The sequence below is a fragment of the Chrysemys picta genome, chromosome 23 (assembly GCF_011386835.1).
Source record: "Chrysemys picta bellii isolate R12L10 chromosome 23, ASM1138683v2, whole genome shotgun sequence".
NCBI lineage: Eukaryota > Metazoa > Chordata > Testudines > Emydidae > Chrysemys > Chrysemys picta.
The window spans coordinates 15,296,545-15,312,075 of record NC_088813.1 but is presented as its reverse complement, the minus strand read 5'-3'; the positions used below and the strand labels follow the sequence as shown (position 1 = coordinate 15,312,075).

General features: G+C 48.2%; 1 protein-coding gene across 1 annotated transcript in view; it reads left to right on the top strand.

Annotated features, from left to right (window-relative positions):
- CSMD2 (CUB and Sushi multiple domains 2) overlaps positions 1-15,531 on the top strand; it is a 563,976-nt gene that overhangs the window by 417,782 nt on the left and 130,663 nt on the right. The window lies entirely within an intron of this gene.

Here is a 15,531-nt window from a genome sequence, read left to right as displayed (position 1 = left end):
GCGGCTGACATTAGACCAAGGTATTACAGCCCACAGGAGGGACCCAGGTGCACCAGTGCCCGAGGCCCCCGCAATGGCAGGTAAATGATTATGTGAGATAGACCCAGGTAAGCCCGGCAAACGACCTGCACCCACATGCTCCAGAGGAAGGTGAAAAACCCCCAACGTCTCTGCCAATCTCACTGGGGGAGAGGGAGAATTCCTTCCCGATCCCACATGCGGTGATCACTTAGTCTGTGAGTATTTGAGCAAGAACCAGACAGCCAAGCACCTGAGAGAGAGAACGCTTGGTGCCACCTCAGAGCATTGGTCCAGTGTCCCATCTCCAGCCAGGCCCATCACTGATACTTCAGAGAAAGGAGACCAAAAAACCCCAGAATACAGTGCGGGGAAAAGATCCCTTCCTGACCCCTGCAACTGAAACCCTGAAGCATGAGCTTTAGGAATATAAGACATAAAGTGGAAGGGACCCCGAGGGCTGCCATGCCCTGCCCCCCACCATCTCAAGTAGCCCCGTCTTTCAATACCACAAATTGATCCAACTCTCTCTTAAAACTAATTAAATTGATTGCCCCACAGCTCCGATTGGGAGTTTGTTCCAGAACCTCACCCCACTTATGGTTAGAAACCTTCTAGTTTCCAGCCCGAATTTGTTCATGGCCAGTTGATCCCCATTTGTTCTTGTGCGGCATTATCCTTTAGCTTGAATAGCTCTTCTCCCTCCCTGGGGTTTACCCCGCCACACCATGTATTTACAGAGAGCAATCCTGTCTCCTCAGCCTTCTTTTTGCAAGCTAAACAAGCCAAGCTCTTCCCATCTCCTTCCACAAGATAGGGCCTCCATTTCCCTGTTCATCATCAATAGCTCTTCTCTGCACCTGAATTTCAGTCTGAATGAATCTTTCTTGAACACGGGTGACCAGAACAGCACACAGTATTCCAGGTGAGGTCTTACCAGTGCCTGGTACAATGGCATTAATCCTTCTCTACCTCTATTGGAAATGCCTCGCCTGATACATCCTAGGATTGCCTTTGCCTTTTTCACAGCGGCATCACATTGGTTTGAGGTCAATCAAGTCCTCTGAATGACCTGATTTGTAAAGTTTCAGTTACCGTCAGGTGGGAGCAGTCCCAGGGGCTTGGCTTCAGTGGAGGCTTTGGGAGGTGCCAGCTCTCAGAGTGGTTCCCTAACTGAAGTGGACAAGCTCACCAGAAAGTACAATGCTGTGATTCAGCTTCATTACTGGCTGCAGAATTGACTCTGGCATCCACATTAGCATCAGCAGCAAAGAAAGGGCAGGGAAGGCTGCAAGGGGGAATGGTTTTCGATGAGCATTGTCTTGTATAACACTCTAGGAACAGCTGGCTCTGCCACTGATGCTCCTGTCCTTGGATAAGTCATTTAACTCCTCTGTGCTTCATTTTCCCCAGCACTTTGAGATTTAAATGTAAAACTCCATGTTAGATTCCCAGGGTGAAATCCGAGCCCTATTGAAATCAGTAGCAAAACTCCCACTGACTTCTATGGGGCCAGGATTTCACTGTCAGTGCTTCCAGTTTCTCATCACCGTTACACAGACCCTCGTGTTCGACGTGGGAGCATGGGGGCATTTCAGGTCCCTGATTGGATACGAATTGGGCAAACAGTTATGTCTGTTTCAACAGAGCCTGTATTTTGCAAACAGAAACACAGCCCCCTTTGCGTGACTAAGCTTCAGGTTCTCTTCTGAGATCAGTTTTTTATTAGTATTATTTGTGTTGCAGTAGATCCAAGAAGGTCCAGCCTCATTGTGCTGGAGGCTGAACACACGCCAAATTGAAAAACAGCCCCTGCCTCCAAGAGCTTATTTCCCCAGCCCTGCACTTCGAAACATTCACCCAAAAGCTGCCAGTGAGCCGGGCTTGGTGCTGGTCCCTTTGCCCCTTGTCTTTGCTCATTTACTCCACTTAAACGCCGTGTTGTTGGTTTTCCTCCAAACATTGTATTTTACCCAGCGCTGAACAACTTGGACGTTTGCTTGCCAGGCTTTCCTTAGCTGAAATGTTGCCAGTCTGCTGCTCTTGAATTATTTCTCCAGGCTGAATCGCGTGGGCCTTACACAGACCTTGCCTGGTGCGCAGGCCGTGTGGCTGCAGTTCAAGGAGAAGACGCAGGTTATGTCAGTGGGACATAGATAAGGCAATGGGGGAATCGTCGTTACGTTGTAGGCGGTTGGGTACGCCTCCAGGATTCTCTTTGTTGTTTGACATCTGTTCTCCGTGGTGTGATATTCCCCACAGCTGGGGCTGGCTGTGTTAGCGTCTGGTTTGTGCTCTTTTCTGCCAAGTGCAGGAGCGGCAGGCTTGCTTTCCATGCACCAGCAGGGACTTGGAAGGTTGAGATGGCAGCGTATTCAGCTTCTGGGCATTAATGGGAAGTGGAGGGAATGCTTTATGAGACTCGGCACCAGCGCTTCGTGAAGATCGAAGCTCAAACAATTTCTCCTCTCCCTAAACTGGAAATGTGGGGCCTGATGCTAAGTGACTCCCTCCCTGCTCACAGCAGGAATGCAGGAGATGGGTTTCAGGTGTTTTTGAGCCACCTTTGTACTCTTCAAACTCTGCCATGCAGGCACCTGTCCACCCTCCAGTATAAGTTAGAGCAGTCTCAGGGCTGCTTTAACTTACCCTTTGCTCCCTGTGTGGCCTGGGAAGCACAGAACTGATGTCGGTTTTGGCCACGCCTCCAATCCACCCCCCTACACTGGGGGCTGGGAGAAGAGACAAGGTAGGGTTTGTCTATACTGCAATTTGAAGACCCACGGCACAGCCACGGCTGGCCCAGGTTAGTTGACTCGGGCTCGCGGGTCATGGGCTATGGGGCTATAAAATTGTAGTGTTGACGCTCGGGCTGGGGCTGGAGCCCGGGCTCTGAAACCTGGCCAGGAGGAAGGGTCTCAAAACCCAGGCTCCAGCCCAAACCCAAATCTCTACACTGCTAGTTTTAGCCCTGCAGCCTGAGCCCCATAAACTGAGTCAGCTAAGCCAGTTTCTGAGAATCCATGGTGGAGGTTTTTTACTGCAGTGTAGACATACCTGTAAGGTCCTTATAGCAGCTCTGTTGCAGCTCGGGAGGCCCATTGTACAGGGGGGATTCTCAAGGCTAAGGTACGTGTGTCTATCCTCACCTTACAGCCCCTGCATGCTGCCAGACAGGGCTGCCGAGAGCGAGTTCGGGCCCCAGTGAAAACATTTTTTCGGGCCCCCCAGCAAGGGCGGACCGGTTAAACAGGGCCGACGAAGCTGGGGAAGCCGGGCCCTGGGCCCCCTTCTGGACCGCTGGGCCCCGGTAATTTCTACCGGCTTCTCAGCCCTGCTGCCAGAGCAGCTCTTTTGGGAGAGCAGAAGGAAAGAGTCTGGCTTGCTTTTCACCATTCATTTTTCCCAATGAAACTATTAGTGCCTAGATACCCAAGCCAGGTTAGTGTTCTAGAAATGGAGCGAGCAGAACTAGACTGGTGAGTTTCACATTCTGTTTCTAGTCAGTTTCACTCTCTGGTTCCCACCCCTCTCCGCTCAGAATTTTAAAAAGAGCTCAGCACCCACAATTGGGAGCAGCTTTTCTAGAGTTCCGCATGTGCTGGGTGCTGAGGTTTTTGGGGAGAATCTGCCCAGAAGTCTTGCAATGGGACTTTCTCCACTGCTCAGCTCCCAGAATCTGACCCTTATTTAGGCCCGTTTGAAAATCTGGCCCTGAGGGTTTGTATCCTGCCCGGTGTCCAAGCACGTCAGTTAGTTCTCAAGTGTCCTCACCTGGCATTTGCAGGATGGAATCATAGAAGATCAGGGTTGGATGGGACCTCAGGAGGTCATCTAGTCCAACCCCCTGCTCAAAGCAGGACCCAATCCCCAACTAAATCATCCCAGCCAGGGCTTTGTCAAGCCTGACTTTAAAAACCTCTAAGGAAGGAGATTCCCACCACCTCCCTAGGTAACCCATTCCAGTGCTTCACCACCTTCCTAGTGAAAGGCTCCTAGTGACGGAGCCTTAAGTGGGGTGGTATTTGCATTTCCAGAGCTGCAGGGGAATGTCTGTAACAGGGAGAGGTTTTCTTCAGAGCATTTTAGTTAAGTAGATGTTAGCACAAACAATGTGCAGTCAGAGGGCCAGCTCCGCCGCTGGGGTAAATCCCTGTAACACCGTTGAGGTTAACGGAGATGTGCCAATTTACTGCTGCTACGCATGTAGCCCAGCGCTTCCGTCTCAGTTAATGAAGATCCACCTCCGTGGCCTTCGATGCCGTACATCTACCAGTTCTCTGATCTTCCTGTAACCCACACATCTTCTGGGTGGGGTGCTCTGTCCCATCTAGTGGAACCGAGACCCCTTAGAGAAATTAATGAGTCTGCTCTACCGCCTTAGCTAACAGCCAGTTGGCTTTTAGCTCATGCGGTAGAGGCTCATGCCCTAAGTCCAGAGGCCCAGGTTCAATTCTGCCCGCCGATGACTAGGGTGACCAGATGTCCCGATTTTATAGGACAGTCCGGATTTTTTTGGTCTTTTTCTTATATAGGCTCCTATTACGCCCCACCCCCATCCCGATTTTTCACATTTGCTGTCTGGTCACCCTACCGACGACCGGGGTCATCAACGTTACATTCCGTCAAGTTTTCTAGGGCAGACCAGACTCAAAATTGTAATGTAAAAAAACCAAGCAGATTCCATGGCAGGAGGGGTGGCTGTTTGGGGTAGCTTTTAGCTATCCTAAGGGAAGCAAGAAACCAGCATTATAACCCAATTCCCCCCCCCTCCCCCTGCCCCGGCAGCTCACCTTTTAAAGGGCTATTCGCAGATTCCTTTTTAAGGCCTTGGTTCAGGAAAGCATCTGGCCTTAAATCCTGGATGAATTGTGCTCTCCATTATGCATGAGCTACTCCCATCGGAGTGGCACAAACGTATCAGGCGAAAGAGCTTAGGCCCCAAAGTATATTTATAAAGGGAGCGAGTTGCCAAGCCAGGTGTCCTTTCTTATTAAAGCAGTGGCTTTACAGCCTTTAAAGTATTTTCTTTCTTTCTCAGGGAATCCAGGGGAAAACACACCTTCTGGTGGATTCGGCTCTAAAGGCGAGGGGTGTAAGAAATGATTAAAGTCTTAAGCTGGTCTTTTGAGCTGTTCTTTCTTTCAAGCCAGGCTGGGATGCGGCAGAGCCAGCGCAGTTATTCAGGGAGAACCGAAATGAAAGCACCCCCCAACAGACTGTTGTTCTTAGCATTGTTAGTGTGTGCGAGGTGGGGCTGAGGGTGGAATGAGAGATCATTTGGCAGGGTTTAGGAAGGGCTGCAGCTTGAGAAACGGGCTGTGATTAGAGGCAGCATGGATTTATTTGGGGAAAGGCCAGCCACTGCTGAATAAAAAACCATTCTAATGCGGTGTTGGGACTGTCTGAGTGTATATCTACACTGCAAAATATACACAAACAAACAAACGAACAACCCCGCAGGGTAGGTCTGCATGGGCATTAAAAAACCCGGCTGGCCTCGGTCAGCTGGCCAAGCTCACGGGGCTCAGGATCCAGGACTGGAAAATTGCTACGTAGACATTCGGGCTCAGGCTGGAGCCTGAACTCTGAGGTCCCAGAGCTTGGAGTCCAGTCTGTGCCCAGATGTCCATGCAGCGATTTTAAACCCTGCAGCCTGAGTTGTTGTTTTTTGCACGGGTGTGTGTGTGTGTGTGGGGGGGGTGGGTTCAGTGTAGACATACCCATAGCAGCATGAGACATTAGACTAACACGTGCCCAGAAGGTCATTCAGAGCTAAAGAAAGTTTTCCAAGTTTCCTTTTTAGGCCATCTTCACAAGGAACTGGATTTTCTCTCTCTCATACACACCCTCTTTTACCTACATACAAATGTGATTCGCTGTAGTAGGATGTGATGAGAATTTGACTGTCAGAAGATTAACTAGTATCTTCATTGGATTCAATTTGGGGAGGCAAATCAAAAGGCATCCAGGAAAATACATTGAACAAACCCTCTTCTTGTTCTTCTCTCGTCACTTATGTTCTTTGGAGCCAGGCCATATATCCATCATGGGGTTTTGTACTGGTGCCCATCACTGAAGCGTCTGTTCTGCTTTAGCCTTCAGGGATTCTGGGGTTTTCTCTGTTTGTCAGACCTCTTCTAGTCGTGCTCACAGCCAAACAGTCTGATAGAACCTGAGCAAAGAGCCACATGGGCCAATGGGGTGTTGCATGGTGGGCTTAATGCGTTGTTCTTGTGGCGGGGCCATTCGAGTGGTATGGCGATCGGGATCTCATGCGGCTCTGAGGAAAAATGCAGTAACATTCCTGGAAGGCTTTTCTAGTGGTTATTTCAGGCCCATCAGAAACAAGAAACTCTGTGCATCTAGCGATGGTCATTTGAGACTTTCAGCTCAGATTTAGAATTCCAAGAGGTTGGCAACGTTTGGTTAAATGTCATAGAAGTAACTGAACTACCATCAAAATTCTTCTTCTTTGCCTTTGCCTTGTCCCATTAGTCGGGGTCAGTGGTTCTTGTTCTTCATCTCCAAGTATTCCTATCAACTGCCTCTTTTAAGCTGACACTGACCTTCTTCGTGTCCTCCTCTGGTGTCTAGAACCATCTTTTTCTAGGTTTTCCTCATGATCTTTGCCCCATGACTACCCAGTTTGGCTCTGGCCATCTCATCCCCTCACATGACCAAGCCAGCTCAGTTGATACTCCCTCAACTTTTCTATGATGGGGGCTACTTGCATCATGATTCATATCATGGCATTACACAGCCTGTCAGTTCTTGTCTTACCCAGCATCCACCTGTGCGTTCTCATTTCAGTGTTGTGTGATGGCTTCTTTCTTCCTCGTTGGCCAGCATTCTGTCCCATACGTCGTGGCCACCCTAATCATGGCCTTATACACTTTGCTCTTTAGTTTACTTGGCATATCGTTATCTCAGAAAGTTCCCATCAACCCTTACATTTGCACCGTATGCTCTTCATGTGACTCCTCTAAAATCCGCATCCACAGTTCCATCATAGCTCAACACTGAAACCAAAGTGTTCGAAATGTTGCACAGACGTTAGCTCTGTACCATCTTGTTTTACTGGTTTCACCTTGTCCCGTTCAACAAAGCACCATCTGTATCCTGTCTTTTGTCAGCTGATGTGTAAACCATTTTCTTCTAATGCAGCCCTCCATTGTCCTAGATCCCTTCCCAGTTTGTATTGATCTTCGTGGTACAATGTAATGTGTCCGCGAAAAACAGGCTCCTTGGAGCCTCTCCCCTAATCCCCTGTGTCAAGGTGTCCATTGAATCACAAATAGGAATACGCTTAAGGCTGATCCTTGGTGTACTGTAGACCTACCTTCACAGTGAATGGCTCATTGTAGCTGCCGTTGCTTCTCACTACTGTAGTAGGTACTGCTCTCATTCGTGTCCGTGGTAGTCTGCACATATGTCTCCGGCAGCTTGTGTAACTGCAAGCACGGCCATATCCGTTCTCTAGGAGCGCTGTCAAAATATAGGACCCAATTCGCCACTGCCCTGCATTTTGTGCACTTTTTTACATCTGTGCCGAGCGAATGTGAAAGGATCCCGTTCTGACGGGATAGCATTTTACACCCATCTGGCACTCCCGTGGTGGCAGTGTTGATGACGGCACGAGGTGCAGGGCAGCAATGAACTGGCCTGTGGCACTTTGCATCTCTTCGGTGCTTTCCATCTGAGGAGCTCGCAGCAAAGGGTGATTTAGCCTCTGCGACTGAGGTGAGCTTTATCACCTCCAAATCCCTCAGTACGATCATCTCCATTTTACAGATGGGGAAACCAAGGGACAGAGAAACTAAGCGGCTTCACATTGAGTCAGTGAGAGAACAGGGAACAGCACACACTCGTCCTGAGGCCCAGTTCTCTGCACTGAACACCCTCCCTCCCTACCAACCCAGCCTTTTCGGGTTCGCCCCCTCTCTGATGGGAATGGACCTGGTGACTGAAACTAGTGTAGACAGTGCTACAAGTCAAGTGCATCCTTGCTACAGCAATGCATTTGCATTTGGGATCCTCTCCTTGGCTCCCACAATTCACAGGGACGTGAGTTGTTGTTGTTTTTTTTGCCACCACAAGCTCCTGCTTGTCACAACCAGCTTGCATTTTAGCTGAAAAAAAAAAATTTTTTTTGGGGGGGGGGGAGGATATAAAGTTCAGCCTACTGTGCCAAAGGCAGAGAAATGATCGAAAACATGGAATGTTGCTCTCTAGTGCGGAGCCTGGAAGAATGAGAACCTCGCTGTCCAGTTCCTGCAGAGCACGTGGATGGTTTGAGAGGTGGAGCAAGGAGTGGAAGGGTGTTGCCAGGGATGCCACAATTGGCAAAAATAGAACATGTCCTGCCCCGTTCGCTCGTTCCTGTGAAAGTTCAAGCCAAGATGCTGCCTCTGCTAGGACATTTTTGTCATCGGGTCCCCTATCCGAGCCAGGCTGTTGTTGTGTGAGGGATGAATGCGGGCTGGATTCCTGGGAGGATGTATTGATTCAAGCGTCTACGGAAAGGAAGGGCTTGGACTGCCAATGTGCTTTACATGCCCTGCAGGCTACAGTGAGTCTGCTGTTCCAAAGGCACCCTGCTGCTCACTAATGGGGACAGAGAGAGAATACATCTGGACTAACTGGGGAAGCCAGGCCTATGCAGAGAGGGAAATTAGGACATGATAGAAGTAGGGGCTAAAAAGAAATGACTCCTCAACACACCTCCGCCACATGCAGATTAGGTGCACCATTGGGAAGGCTTGTCTGCTTTCAGATGCATCAGAGACAGAATGCTAGACTTGCTGGCCCAAACCTATATACATGGAAGCAGTATGGTCTAGTGGATAGGGTGCTAGGTTGGGATACAAACGCTGCCACTGACCTGCCAAATATCCTGGGCCAAATCTCATCCCCTTTCTCTGTGCCCATCTGTAAAATGGGGCGATGATACTTTACCCTCCTAGGGAAAATGTTTTGAGGTCTACAGCTGAAAAGCTAAGTAGTATTATAGTCAGACATGGCAAATCCTGTCCATGAATGGCCGCGTCTTCAATAACTAGCTATAAACTAAGAAGACAAAAGTAATTAGCAGCTCTTAAAATTGAACAAATTAAAAATTTCCAGCCTTTAATTAGAATTCTTTTTCGTACAAATGAAGGCCTTTGGTTTTGTCCTCCCTTTCCCCACCCTCCCCCCTTTTGGCAGCCAAAATGTAGTGAACAAAAGTTGGCCTCATTAAATTAGGGCTGTTGTACAGTGTTATTTTTTTCCCTAAACACACCTACAGAGTTAATCACGCCTACATACTTCCCACGAAGCCAAACTGCTGGGAGAAAAGAATGAGGCTTTAACTTTGCTCATTAACTTCCCCACGCATTACAAGGAGACAGCAATTCGAGTTTGAGAAGCTGCAGAAAATGGAACTTTGGGGAATTGGAGGAAGAAGAAAAAGAAGGGAAAAAAGGAGAGTATATGAAAGAGAAATCAAGTATCTCATTGGGCTTCTTGCCAGAACAGAATGCCAAGTACAGTTCAAAGACACAGGCTTCTTTGTAACATCTCAATGCATATGGTCAGCTCCACAGTCCATAGGCTGATTTCACTCTAGGTCCCCAAGCTGCTTTTCTCAACGGTCTCAGTCCCAGACGAAACAGTCCAATTACCGGGGACTTCGTAATCCTCCACTAGTAATGTGCAGGGAAAGACGCCATAACCATCCACTAGCCCCTTTTGGAAATCCAACATCTTCTCGGAGACTGGGATCAGATTGCTAGCCTCGAGCTACAACACGCCTGGTGATTTTCAAACAGCCCCGGCTCTTCATGTTAAATTGCTATCTTTAAATATATTAGAGGGATTAATACAAGGGAGGGAGAAGAGTTATTCCAGCTTAGTACTAACGTGGATACCAGAACGAATGGATACAAACTGGCCGTGGGGAAGTTCAGACTTGAAATTAGACGAAGGTTTCTGACCGTCAGAGGGGTGAAATATTGGAACGGCCTTCCGAGGGAAACGGTGGGGGCGAGGGACCTGTCTGGTTTTAAGATAAAGTTAGATAAGTTTATGGAGGGAATGGTTTAATGGTAAAACATAGTAGTCAAGGAAAGCCAAGCAATGGTGGGTAAATAGTATAATGGCTAACGGGGTCGGGCTGGAGACTCTTGCCTATATGCTCGGGGTCTTACTGATCGCCACATTTGGGGTCGGGAAGGAATTTTCCTCCAGGGCAGATTGGCTGAGCCTCTGGAGGTTTTTCGCCTTCCTCCGCAGCATGGGGCAGGGATCTCTAGCAGGAGGGTCTCTGCCGATTGAAGTCACTAAAAACAGGATTGGGGACTTCAACAGCAGAGTCCAGGGAAGGGGTAGGGACGGTTTTATGGCCTGCAGCATGCAGGGGGTCAGACCAGATGATCATAATGGTCCCTTCTGACCTTAAAGTCTATGAGTCTATGATTCGGGGGACCGATGGCTCTGAAAGGGCTACTTTCACACTGGCTAGGGGAAGGAAAAAAACATGTAGAAACATAATGGTTTTGGTTTTGGTTCTGGTTTTGCCAGTACTTGTGCTGACACAGCAGGGAGAGAGCAAAATGTGGCTGCATATAGGCATGAAGGTATCTTAGGCCAGATCTATACTAGGAGTACTTTGCCAGCATAGCTATGCGCTTATCCCAACAAAACTGCACTTTTGCCGGTATTGTTTATTTCAGCTCCCCCTCCCCCAAGCGAAGCAAGCTAAAAGTGCAGTTTTGTTGGTACGCAACGTGTCTGTATTAGGAGCACTTTATTGCCACAGCTATGTTAGTCAGGATCCCACCTCTTCACACTAGAGCTGGGCAAATAGTTTGGGCAAATAGATTTTTCTTCCAAAAACGCCTTTTTGGTGCACTGAAATGATTTGTAAATTCAGGTAGAATTCAGCAAATAGCTTTGGCTGAGAGAAAAAAACTTTTTTTTTAAAGTACAACTGCTTACTTGTGAACATTTTGAAATGTTTTGACTTTTTTGTTTTGAAATGTTTCGTTTGATTTTTCATTTCAAAATGGCGTTTCTAGTTCAAATTTGGCCAATTTTTTAAAAGAATGCCCCAAAAGGGGTGACGAGCACCCCAAAACCAGCCGAATTGAAACAAAAAAATCACTTTAAAAAATGTTTTTAGTAAATGGAAAGGTGTTGATTTACTCCTTTTTTTTCTGTCATTTTTTGATTTGCTGAAAATTTTTCAAAAAAATTGTTTCGGTTCAAATCGAAATACATTCCCTCCCCCGCCCCAGATTTTCCATTTCTGTTCCCAAACTGAAAAATCCATTATTCACCCAGTTTTACTTTTCATCCCTGACCAATACACCTATGCCAGGAGATATCTGTAATGTATGTACTGGTATAGTTTACTCCCCCTCTCTTACACAGGAACCAGCTATACTGGTATCAGCACTTTATACTGGTGTAACTGCTTCCACACTGGGGTTGGTACTACTTTCACCATACCAGTACAGTTAAAACAGCACAACTTTTGTGCGTAGGCAGGTCCTAGGGGACAGATTCAGCATGGTTGAGGAGATACGGCTTTAAGATCAACCATCATCCTGTTAATGTGCATTTAGCTATACATTCCCCATTCCCCACTCTCACTCCTGCTACAAGACAGGAGTGACTTGTTCTCATTAACACAGGAGCCAGCGTCCCTGTATTCCCAATTCAGCTGACTACATTTTTAGCTTGTGTTTATGCTTGTGGAGCCTACATTTCCAAAGGACCCATAGCGGGATTGTCCAGTGCTCAGCACACACAACTGGGGCCAGTTTTTCAGAAGAGCTCAACATCCTGTGTGCACGCAGCATGTTCTTGAAAACCACCCTGCTGTGCAGAAGAAATTGCAAATTACATTAAAAAATTGCAAAAAAATATATTATTATTGCTATTTATTTCCTCCAAATGCTAAAATTTACCCTGTCTCTCTGCTTGTTCGTCAAGGCCCTGCTCTGAAGTCACACTCTGGTAGAGAAGGCATCACAATCTGTTGACTTGCAAAGGGCTTTTGTCCCAGATTCAGCATGATGATGACTTCTCTGGAGGACTGAAGAAAAGACACTCATTAGGGCAGAAGCTCTGTCGAAATACAGATTTGGGGTCATTCATAGCGGCTGCTGAACCTCAAAAGGATCCGAGGTTGCACTGGATTTTAGTATGCACTCCAGTAGTTTGAGTGCTTTGATGCTTATCTGAATTGTCCAAACCTCCTGAGCCTCTGGTGATCACATGAGCACAGTCCCTCCAGATAGCCAGCCTGCCGTCAAATCTTTCCGCTTTGCACCCCAGTGGCATTTTTTACTTTGCATCCCAGCTGGCATCAGGAAGTGCTGAACTGGGATTTTGGGGAAGTAACTGCATTTTTTTGAACCTCAGGAGAGGTTTGATTTGCAGTCTGGGCACAAGCTGAGATCCATTTTTCTTTATCTATATTGGCTAGCTCTTCTGTAACAATAGCTTAAATGCAGCATCAAGAAGAATAAGAAAGGACTTAAAGCTCTATCATTGTCCATCAGCAAGAGAGAACGTTAATCTATGGGAAAACATGCCCGTGATGAGTGGATTTAAGTTTCAAGTGGCATTTGAAATGATTCCCTAAGCTAGAAGGCACTCATTTGCAGCAACACTATGAAGGGCTGTTGGAATCATTGAGCATTACCCAATAATTCCAGTAGCTAAAATGGACAAGCTGCCAGTTGGTCATATCTTGCTTGTATAGAACATATGAGGGCTTGTGGCATCCAAAATGTAGTGCCTGCAGTATTTGTAGGTCTCAGGTGAACACACAAATATTGGAGGACAGTGATGCTCTTCAGGATAATGGGGGAGGGAAAGGGGTGTTCAGAATGGGAAATTTAGATAAGCAAGTCCCCGTTGAAATCAGTCCTAAAGCTGTTCAGAGATTTACTACTTAAGAGTGCCCCAGAATTTGGTGGCGGGAATCTGCCCCTATATATAGCTCTGGCAGAATATAGGGGATATAAATATCCTGCAAGGGGCTGGAGGAAAAATCTCCGAGGGAGGGCACTTTGTTGGGTTACTATAGGCAGTCCTACACAGGTTCCTCCTCCCCGCCCCCACCGCATCCCTAGCTTAGGGAAAAGCACAGGGGTGGAGTTGGAGACAGGAGGGGCCAAGCTGTAGCACATGTTGCTGCAACAATTCTGGCTTGTGCGCTGCAGGGTATCGGCAGGCTTGGGGAAGCTGACATAACTTAGAGCAGCCCCTAGAGCTGGCTAAATTATGCCAGGAACTTAGCACAAAGGTGGGTTAAAGCCGCATTTGCCGCCTCCTCCTCCCCCTGGGCTATACCCCCTGGAAGCTCAGCACAGCATCTGACCCTAGATGCTTATCCAGATTTATCCAGACCTCTTTGGTACAGGAGGGATGAGCGAAAGTCACAATTAGGCATTTCGTGACATTTCTCGCACTCTTTGAATGCTTCCCACTCTTGTTCCTGGCTGGAATCTGGAAGTGAGGCAAGGAACCGAAAACAAACGAGGCACAGCCGATTACTTTTCACCCTTCCCCAAACCGTCCATTGCGAGTCAGTTATTCCTTGATCAAAGCAGCTTTGCCCATACCAGGCTTATAAATACACACAAGACGATTCTTTCAACAATTCCTGTGTTCCCTTTTTGAAGATGGAAATTCCCACTGTGCTGCAGCACGCTTCGCGATACACGGCAGGACGTGCTAGAGAACATCCAGTGGTGTTTAGCATTCAGAGAGACCCAAAGAGGGGGAACGGTTCAAACCGCCCCGTAAAACGATTCATTGTATTGCATTTGGAAATACGGGTATGTGCATTCTAAAGGCACCCGGCTTTTTTGTGTCTTGTGATCTTGCCGTATCAAAGGAACGGAGGCCGTGCTTCTTTCAAGGCAGCATTGCATTGTCACTGGAAAAGTGGCACCCCACTGATGGCTCTAGTTGAGCGGCGAAGGCTATGTGTGGAACGGAGGACCCAGCATGGTAACACTCTGGCTTATTTTATTTTTTTCTTGCTAAATGTTACCTCACAGCGATTATTTTCTTTTCTGCAACTTCTCAAAGCGTTGTCTGAGCATTTAGCGCTCACGAAAAGCCCCCTAGCAACAGCCTTAGAAGCTACTGTCCTCTGTCTGCAGAACAGATGCTATGTAGACAGCTGCTGCACAAGTTTTCTTCACAATGTTCCCCCAGCATGTCCAGTCTGTGGCCGGGAAGGACTGCCTCTAGGTGTCAGAGGACAGGTTTATAGCCGTGCCCCATTTGGCTCAGTCATTCTTTGCTCTTACTGCCAAGTTGGCTAGGCAGAGGGCCAATTTTGGTTGTGGACAGTTATTTGTGTGTGTGTGTGTGAGAGAGAGAGATGTGGACAGCTGTTCCTTTGGAACTGGAATGAGACACCCAAACTCTTTGTGCAAGATGTCAAATGCTTTTCGGTCACTGCCAGCTGGGACTGGTTTTGAACCAATCGCCACTTACTTCACAGACCTGGAATTTGTTGAGGTACGACGCTCGTTTTGCAGACGGGCAAATCAAAGGACAGAGAGATTAAGACTTGCCCGTGATCGCATGGCGAGTCTGATGGTCGTGCTGGGGATCCAAACCCGGGAGTCCTGACGCCTGCTCCTCTGCAGCCACCACTGGACCAAACTCCTCCTTAAACTGGAGAACGTCCTGACGTTTTGCTCTGTGAACACATTCATAGGTCAGCGTTGGCTGGTGTCACAGCGACTCGCCAATGAAGGAGTTGGTGGATTGGGGCGGGGATATTATCGGCATGTCGAGGGGAATCATCCGCACGCCTGGCTGAGGTACATACTGTCCCGAGAGGCATGGACTCTCCAGGGAAAAGAAAAACAGCCAAAAAAGGAAGAAAACAAAAGAGCAGCAGGGGGAGACTTCAGCAATCAGCCGCCAGCCCCCGTCAGCAGGGTGGCTGGAGCACTGAACATCGGGAGTTTTGAAAGCGAGAGCGGAGACTGAGATCAAGCGTATGTCTAAGGCACCCGACAGCTGGGCGGGAGGCTGATTGGCAGGTTGAGGCGACATCGGCTTGTGAGATGAAATGCAGGGAAATGGTTCAAAAACACAAGAGAGGCATAACGTGGTCATGAGGAAACCTGTCGGGTGCAGCCTTGTTCGGGAAGAGGCTAATAACGAATGCTCGCATTCCAGAGGCATCAAGGCCTGCAGAACTGGGAAACAATTTGGACAAGCAAGCGCAGCGTTTGCTTTTGCAAAGGTCTCCTGGGCGATGATGGGCTTGGCTTGGCTTTGCCGGGCAGCAGCACTGCTGCCTTGTTCAGGGCATGGGACACAAATTCAGGCACTGCCTGGGGTCCCTCACTCCCAGGCCGATGGAGCCACGGGCGCTCTGCAGATGTGCAGGGGGGTGCTCAGCTTCTGATCTCGACCCCAGTGGCTGGTGCTGGGTTCTAGCGATGAGGTCCAGGCCCAGTTTTGGGCCTCAGCTCCAGGTTCGGGTAG